The sequence below is a fragment of the Gobio gobio genome, assembly GCF_949357685.1.
Source record: "Gobio gobio genome assembly, chromosome: 17".
In the NCBI taxonomy this organism is placed as follows: Eukaryota; Metazoa; Chordata; class Actinopteri; order Cypriniformes; family Gobionidae; genus Gobio; species Gobio gobio.
In genome coordinates this window covers 50,280,423-50,289,238 of record NC_137110.1, presented here as the reverse complement: position 1 = coordinate 50,289,238, position 8,816 = coordinate 50,280,423, and the positions used below count along the sequence as shown (strand labels likewise).

General features: G+C 39.0%; 1 long non-coding RNA gene across 1 annotated transcript; it reads right to left on the bottom strand.

Annotated features, from left to right (window-relative positions):
- Positions 1 to 713: 713 nt before the first annotated feature.
- Positions 714 to 4,401, bottom strand: LOC307140421. The gene is made up of 6 exons (XR_013818246.1): positions 3,512 to 4,401; positions 3,056 to 3,124; positions 2,899 to 2,972; positions 2,533 to 2,748; positions 2,205 to 2,364; positions 714 to 2,104 (listed from the first exon to the last, which is right to left on the bottom strand). It is a non-coding gene; the product is annotated as an uncharacterized lncRNA (long non-coding RNA).
- Between the last annotated feature and the right edge of the window lie 4,415 nt (positions 4,402 to 8,816).

Below are 8,816 nucleotides of genomic sequence, written 5' to 3'. Positions count from 1 at the left end.
TCATAGGATAACGACACGCAGACTCATGAATAATCAAGCGGGCCTCTTCTCATAGGATAACGACACGCAGACTCATGAATAATCAAGCGAGGCCTCTTCTCATAGGATAACGACACGCAGACTCATGAATAATCAAGCGAAGCCTCTTCTCATAGGATAACGACACACAGACTCATGAATAATCAAGCGAGGCCTCTTCTCATAGGATAACGACACGCAAACTCATGAATAATCAAGCGAGGCCTCTTCTCATAGGATAACGACACGCAAACTCATGAATAATTAAGCAAGGCCTCTTGAATTTTAACCCGCAAGTAGAATACAGTGCAAAAAGGTTTAAAATGAACTAGTTTTCTCCTACAATCAAAATTAATGGATGGTAACAGTAGCCACGTTTACATGCGCACTTTTTTGTCATTCCGATTAAAATCATTCTGATTGAAAGATTCGGTGGACTGTTTACATGAGAGGTTATCTAAACCCATCTGGTGTTTACATGTGCTGACTTTCAGTAGGAATCATTTTGTGACATGCGCACACAGTTTGTCTGCCGCCTCAGATTCGTTACGTATCGTGGATCATTAGTTCTGTGTTGGTAATTTTTATATTTATTTATTTTTCTGTGGGCGGACATACAGTAGTTTAACCTAATTTATGTCCTATACAATGGCTATTTCAACAGCTGTGAATGATGAATGCGGAATCAAAAATTAATTCAATTCATTTATTTTGAAAAACACAAAATTAACAATAAAATGCACTCAAATTATTAATAAAAACATAGGATATACGGTGAAACATGAATGAAGCATTAAAGACGTGCTCAGCATCATTACTAGTAGTACTAAACATATATATTTCAGATGATTAAGGAAAGATACCATAATCACAAAGGTATAAATATTAACAAAAGTAATTAAAGTAGACTGTGGGTAATGTTACTTAACCAATTTGAAGCAGTTGTTGATTCAAATTTTTTTTTATAGCCAACTTAACTAACGAGAAACAGAGAGCAGCTTGAATGTTCCCCGTTGAAATGGCAGCTCTCAACGGCCACCAGGACTTGTAGAGTTTTATAAAAGCTATTTATTATTTGTCGTAAAGTGTAAGAATCACCTCAGAAAAAAAATGTATTCTGTCAGGCGCAGTTGAAGCCTCGGACAAACGCTGTCAAGATGAGATGGTGTAGCCAGGCTATGTCTGTGTCATTATTCCAACATCATGTTCATAACATGTTACGAAATAAAAAGTTTTATACCTCAGAAAAATGAACTTTCCTTTCTTGTCAACATTAGACTGGTGTGAGCGCGGCGCGTGCTCTTCAGTTGTGGAGGCGCGCTATATGTCACGTCACAGAAAGACGTGCACTCAAAGTAATCGGATCAGGTCGTTTACATGGTGGAATTTTTCGTTTGATCGGTTCATCCCACCCCTCTCAAACCCATTACAATTTCATTCGGTTTGGCCATTTTTATTCCGATTGAGGTGTTTATATGGAGTATTTTTTTTCGGATTGGACTTTTAAACCGATTACAGTGCTCCATGTAAACGCACCTAAATCGAGGTATAACATCACATTTAACAAGCCATTTCTAACAATAGGATAAATGGTAATAATTTAGAGTAAAGCTCTGGAGAAGAATAGAACAGTAGTAGAACAGACCATTATAACAAGCCTGACTATGGGTTCTCTGGTTTTTCCCGACCTCCAGAATGAGGCAGCGCAAATTGGCTTATCTTCAGTGATTTCTTGTGCGCCTATATAAAGGACAAACAACCTCGCCATCCCATATCTATCAAAGGAGCTGCCTTCAAGGCAGGGTCACAGGGAATTAAAAAAAAAAAGTAATTTCCACAGTGAACGGTGTGGATTGGGTGAGTGTAGCCTGAAACTTCTGGCTTCTTTAGGGGTCTTGATGTTACTGACTGCAGGATAAAGAAAGGGTTCCAGCTTAGGTGTAAGAGGTCGGCTGTGGGTCCCTCTCAGCTGTGCGGCGTCTTTTTCCACCTTCACGATCAGATGTTCCTTTCAGGTAACGCATAACGTTAACCTGGACCGCCTCATCAGTGGCATCCTGGGTTGCCGGGTTCTTCCGGATGGCTCCTGTAGAAAATACAGATCTGTCATTCCATTTGAATGGCATAAGGCCACACACATCTACTTAAATATATAACAAATTTATATATTTCTCTATATATATTACTTTGAACAATGGTCTTCAGGAACATGTCTCTAAAACATGCTTTATCCCCTACACCCGTCCAGGTTGTATTAATGGAAAGGTTATTAGAGGAGATACTCTGAAGTATTCGCCACACGGTTGTCTTTAGGTCCCTCCCACATTTGATTGCCAAAAACCGAAGCTGAAAATACAAAAAAGTGTTACAAATTACATATCTCTGAAGCTTCTCATACATAAATATAAAAATGTGACAGGCTGTGGATTCACACTGTAGAATATGCAGTGTACAATCTTAAATTTTACTTTTTAGATTACCCTACAGCATTATAAACAAAATCAGCACACTTACAAATCGTTCCTGGAGCTCTATATCCTGCCTCAAACTGTTGTCAAGCAACGCCAAATGGGTTGTCTAGGGGGAGTAACAGACCCCCTGGCAGGGATAACTCTCCAAAAGACACATTGGCACTGAAATGTTGCCGCATAGTGTCCATTTTGTTGTCCATGCTACGCACAACATCGCCAAACTCTCCAAGACGTCGCAGCATTAGGGTCTGATCTGCACCTACAGGGGTTCACAGAATAAAAGAATAAAGCAGTCAGTCCTGGTCCCTCAACTACTAAACTATGACATTTACATCTAGGTCCACTACATGTACAGGTGGCCCCAGTGGGAATTAAACCAACAACCACAGGTGTTGTTTGCAAGTTGTACCTGATTGCCCAGTACGAGCAAACGTCATCAACATTGTTTCACCTGCTCTTGAAGTGAGCCGCTGCCATCCGAAGCTACAAAATGAAAGGCATTTGGTAATTTTGGACCTACATCACAGTCAAAAAAGTAAAATTTAAGAAAGAGTGCATGTTCTCACCTGCTCGTGCATTGCTTTCCCTCAGGGCTTGGTTGTCCTCCCTCAGGGCTTGGTTCTCATTCTGGAAATCTACATAAAAAAAAAAAATATTTTTTATATATATATATATATATATATATATATATATATATATATATATATATATATATATATATATATATATACACACATATATATACACATACATATATATAAATAAATAAAACACAACAACTAAATATATATATATATATATATATATATATATATATATATATATATATATATATATATATACACACATATATATACACATACATATATATAAATAAATAAAACACAACAACTAAAGGCACAATTTTCCATACTGTTAAAGTTTCCAACAGCTGCAATTTCCTGTTTGTCCATCTCAACTCCTTTCAATATTCTTCTCCTTATAGCCCAGTAACTAGACATTGTGCCTAACAATTTATTTACCTTGAAAGCCGAAACGATTGTCCAACAGTAGGTCTCTTGGATGAAGATAACCGATTGTGCTCTGGTCAAGGTATCTGCAAGAAAATGTGAACAAAACCGCATTGTTAACGTTATATACAGAATATACAGTAGCTATGCTGTGGGGGAAAAAACTGATCAGCCAAATGTGGAACAGTAAAATGTATTCATTCAGTGTAGTGATTCAAGTAAACTGCATTGTCCTCAAACATAAAAAGTACAGCAGTTCAGAGAAATAATTCATAAATCACCTTAAATGCTAGAAGAACAGTAGCAACACAGCACATGTTAGCTAACACTTGCTAGAACTGACCTAGCAGCATGCTTGTTCGGACTAACACAATCATTTAAATAACCTATATACATCATTCTGTTTTGTTAGAAAACACCAAAAGTTAAACTTAAGTCTTTCTAGATGTAAAGCTTTGGCTAACTTACCTACAGTAGCTAGATACATTTTAACATGTAGAACATGCTTGAACTCAGTGTGTAAAAAAGGCGAAACAGCACGTGTTAGCTAACACTGTGCATTGTGCACTAGACTAGCAGCGTGCGTGTCGGCACAAACTAATTAAAACAACCTACCGGTATATACATCAAAAATGAACATAATATTGTGTTACACAAAAAGGAAACATGTACTTACTTAAACGCTCGTAGTCGAGGATATTTTCTGATCTCCTCTCTTCAAATACTAAAACCGTGTGATGATGAGTTCCCGGCCGCTGTTGGTAAATCTGTTTCATATGTTTTTCCGGTGTGTCTTCCGTCTTTTTTAGGTATACTGCCCCTCTCGGCCGGTGGAGGTACTTCTCTGTTTGGTTTTATTTTATTTTTATTTAAATTAGTACATTTATAGACAAGTACAATACAAAAAGTACAATGAGAACAAAGAATAACAACAAATGTAACACTGTAAATAAAATAAATAATAAAAATAAGAATTCTGAGATAGAAAATACTTTATAATATTAAGGCAGTCACATGAAATTGAAAAGCTTTCAGGTTTCTGTTTTTGTAAGCTTTTTGTTTTGCGACCTCATGTTTGAAACGGTTTCAAAGTATATTGTAAAAATCAGCTTTATAAAAGGTAATATTAGAGGGCTTCTTTTGAGTTATTCTTGTCTTATGAATGTAGAATTTTTCCTAAATAATTAATAATATATTTTTGTTTTTCAGAAAAATATGGGTTTTGAAAACAAAGTAAAATGTCATGAAGTTCTAAGTTCTACTTTTTTGTCATCTCTATTTTAAAGTCAGTCCAAAAAGAAATAGAAAAAGGGCAATACAAAAATAAGTGTTATCCTAAAATGAACTTTCAAACTTTCTTAACCCTACTATTATGCTAAAAAAAAAAAGAATTACATCCATTATGGGTCAAATTGACCAACACTGTTTAAACACACTCAACATGCAAATAATCAAGTGAAAATTTAAATGTAATTTCCTAAACCTAACCTTATCATGGAATCAAGAGTCAAGAATCTGTTATAAACCCTAATGGCTTTGGAGCAAAAAAAACTAATATTTGATATAATTCACATATAGGCTATTATGATTTTATAATCGCTTCAAATGTGGGAACTAGTTAAAATGCTGTCAGTTCCACTCTATTTCCCAACAAGCCAAACATAGCCAACGTGGCTGGTCGAATTTGAGAGTAGAAATCCTTGTATTTCAAAGCGGCTTGCCGCCATTAGGCGGAGGCAACCGCCAGAGAAAATGAAGCCGGCGGCCCGCCGGCTAGTCGGCCGCGGCATCTCGCAAGAAATGGGAGTGACGTATTCGGCGGCAAACGTTTCATCACCGCCAGCGGGACGCACCTATAGCCGACAGCTTAGGGCCGGCGGCAAAAAGAAGCCGTGCCGATATTTTTTGCTATCTGGGTATTGACTTCTATGATGCTCAACACTCATAACTTTACACTCTAAAAAATGCTGGGTTAAAAATAACCCAAGTTGGGTTGAAAATTGACTAACCCAACAATCAGGTTGTTTTAACCCAGCGATTGGGTTGTTTTAACACTGGGTTAAAACAACCCAATTGCTGGGTTAGTCCATTTTCAACCCAACTCGGGTTATTTTTATCCCAGCATTTTTTAGAGTGTAGGGTTTTAGGTTTAGGGGTTAATGGATCATTATTCAATTAAACTATGAAAGGAGTATTCAGTTCAATTTGATGGAATTTTACTAGGCTATTTATAAAAATGCTTAAAATAAGTGATTTCGGACGCAGCCCTACGGACTATTGAACAGTGAACACACTGATCTGCTCAATCTGGCTCCTACAGTCATGCAATGCCCACTTTTTCACAATCCAGATGTATAAAATCCCAGTCCCAGCCTCCTAAACGCACCTCTGTATGAACTGGTTGTGGATGTCGTGTTGCCTTTAGCAGACGCACCTGAAGTCACCGAGTTCATCTAGCCGGGCTGCTTCCCTATTGCTTATTTCACTGCGAGACAATTAAAGTGCGAGCTCAGATGAAGCGTGCAAATAGAAACCTGCCCGAAACCCTCCACAAAACACAATAAACGCTGCAGAAAGAGCTTCTGGTGTGGTTTTGCACTGAGCTCAGGAGAGCAATCACGGGTTATGAAAGGATACGCTGCTCTCTGCAAGTCATTTAATTAGACTGAATGCTTGTTTCACTTTCTCTAATGAAACACAATAAGACTTGCGTGGCACGGATACGTTTTTTTTGGACTGTGGGTTAAAAAACAAATCTAAATCTAATGAGATGAAAACACACACAGACCTCTCTCTCTATGCTTTTCTGTCCTGTTTTTTTCCCTTCCAACCAAAGCTTAAATAAGTCCCATCATCTCCATGACAACCGATGCGCCGGCAACATAGAAACATATTAATGTAAAACCATGGCAACGTTTTCCAATTGAATTAAGCAGCACCTGTGCACATTACAGAAGGAGATAAAAGAGCGGCGCTGGTGGGGCTGTTACACACAGCTGTGAGCACGCCGGCAACTCCAACACATCCAGCGCTTCATGCTGTTCAGACGCACGTATGCCCTGTGTTTATGTCCAAAGTGCCTTATATAAGACGAAAGACTTGTGCTGATAATTCATCTATAGTGCATCATTTCACTGGAGTGTTGCTGATGTGGTAAATAATGAGCGGATGTCCGATCTTCAGATGATAATCGAGGAGAGTCTATAATCAGAGAGAGAGAGATGAGCATTACATAAGACATTTATTCATTGAAATATACATGCAAAATATTACAAGATGTAAATATATATAAAATATTACTTTAAAATGTGTATATTTTTCATTTAATGCCATCCCATTCTTTATCCGTAGGGTTTAAAGGGGTGATGAACTGAGAAATCAACTTTCCTTTGAGCCTTTGATATATGAAAGTTCATCGTGATATAAGAATATCCTGTGAGTTTCAGAGCTGAAAACATCCTTGTTAGTCAAAGAAAAGCTTTTATTGACACCAGGCCCAGAAAACGAGAGATCTCAGAAAATGTCAACCATAGAGACAGAGCGACACGCGTCATAATCTGAAGGCCACGCCCACCGGGGGGGGGGGGGGAACAATCGAACGCTCTCCATTGACTTTGCATTGCGTGAAGCGGCATTCTTGTCATTTCGGACTTATAACAAAAAACAGAACAATGTCTAAAAGCGGATATGTGACAAAGTGTACAGCAAACAAGCTAAACAAAACCCACAACCAAAAACACAGAAGTTTTTATAAGCTGTTGACCCAAAAAACGAGCGTTTAAGGACAAAAAAGTGGATACAGGCCATTAGACCCGTTATATTACACTGAGAACTGCACACACTACAGGGGAACGTAATCAGCAACAGGAAATATCATATATTTATACATAAAAACCGACCGTATTTCAGAGAGCCTCAAAACCAAGGCATAAAATAGCCTATTACAGATTCATTATGATGTTTCTGAATGTAAAAACCACGCAAACGTCATAAGTTGACCTCAGACAACTTCACACCGGACGCTAATCGCGCGAAGGTGGACGCTTGAACATTTTGAGTTTGCTCGCTTCAATCGCGCGTGAAATTCGCGCGAATCGCGCGAGACATTCACTGCACAACAGACGCGAAATCGCGTCATGGGCGGGGCTTCCGCCAGCAGCTCGTCTCGTTGAGAAATGGCTGACATGGGCTGTGTTTACACGTCTTTTTTTTGTTAAAATCTACTGTTAATGTGTGACAAAACGTAGTTTTAAGACTTTTTCAGTCGATAATGTAGTTGTTTAAAGCTCAAATCTGGGGTTTATTTATATAACGAGTGCCTATTTGAACATTTTATCTGGCGTTTTCAGAGTTGTGAGCTCCAGCGGATCAGCGGCGCTCAGCGCTCGTCAAAGCCGGCGAGGGCAACCTTTCCTCGGCCAGTCCTTCTGCCGCTGGCTCTGATGTCTCTGTGGTGTGTCTCGAGCTATAATTCGTCTTGTAACGGCCGATCTTTGGTCTCATGGATCTATAATTTGTTCCCTGGCAAATCGTTTAGGCTGAGGGCAAAGAGAAGTTTCATTACTTTATATTTTTAGGCTATAACTGTACGTTGCAGTTGTAACGTTAGCCTACTAGCACTGACTTTGAATGTTTGACTGAATTATTTGCTTTATTTCATGTATAGCTTATTATACCTTTTACTTACCTTTGTATCATTGATCATACATAAACTTGCATTTAACAAAAAGAGACTGTGTTGTGTTTCATGTCATTTAATGTTATCACAGTGATAATCATATTGTCTGAACCAGATATTAATATACAGATTTTCTCCTCATTGTTGTCACTACTAGAGCAAGCTCCTGATTGGTTAACGCGGCGCGAAATATCCGGCAAAGTTCAGATTTTTCAATTTGAGCGTTTAAAACGCTCAATTCGCGTCCTTCGCGCCGCCTCAATCGCGCGAATCGCGCCGCAGAATGCCATTTCGTGTCTCTGCATTGTCTTAACATGTAAATCACTCGCGCGAATCGCGTCCGGTGTGAACGCACCATAACAGCTTCAGCTCTTCTGGGAAGGCTTTCCTCAAGGTTTAGGAGTGTGTTTATGGGGATTCTTCTAGAAGCGCATGTGTGAGGTCAGGCACTGATGTTGGACGAGAAGGCCTGGCTCTCAGTCTCCGCTCTAATTCATCCCAAAGCTGTTCTATCGGGTTGAGGTCAGGACTCAAGTTCCTCCACACCAAACTCACTCATCATGTCTTTATGGAGCGACGCTTTGTGCACTGGTCAGTCATGTTTGGACAGGAAGGGGCCGTCCCCAAACTGTTCCCACA